Here is a 231-nt window from a genome sequence, read left to right as displayed (position 1 = left end):
GGGCGGGCCCCGCAGTGCATGTTGGGGCGGGCCGACTTTGGGTGGGACGTGCGCGGGCCCCGGCGGCGCGGAGCCGTCCGGTGAGTCCGGCCCGAAGCGCGAGGCTCCTCGAGCTAGCGGCCGCAGCGCTCCGTGCCGGGTCGCGGTGCTCAGCCGGGGGTGGCCTTGTGGCCGCTCAGGGAGGTGCCGTCGAGCTTCGCTGAAGCCACCGGGGCGCCCAGGTGTCGCGTT

The sequence above is a fragment of the Alligator sinensis genome, unplaced genomic scaffold, assembly GCF_000455745.1.
Source record: "Alligator sinensis unplaced genomic scaffold, ASM45574v1 scaffold322_1, whole genome shotgun sequence".
Taxonomy (NCBI): Eukaryota; Metazoa; Chordata; order Crocodylia; family Alligatoridae; genus Alligator; species Alligator sinensis.
The sequence above is the reverse complement of the archived record's forward strand: the minus strand, read 5'-3'. Positions refer to the sequence as shown.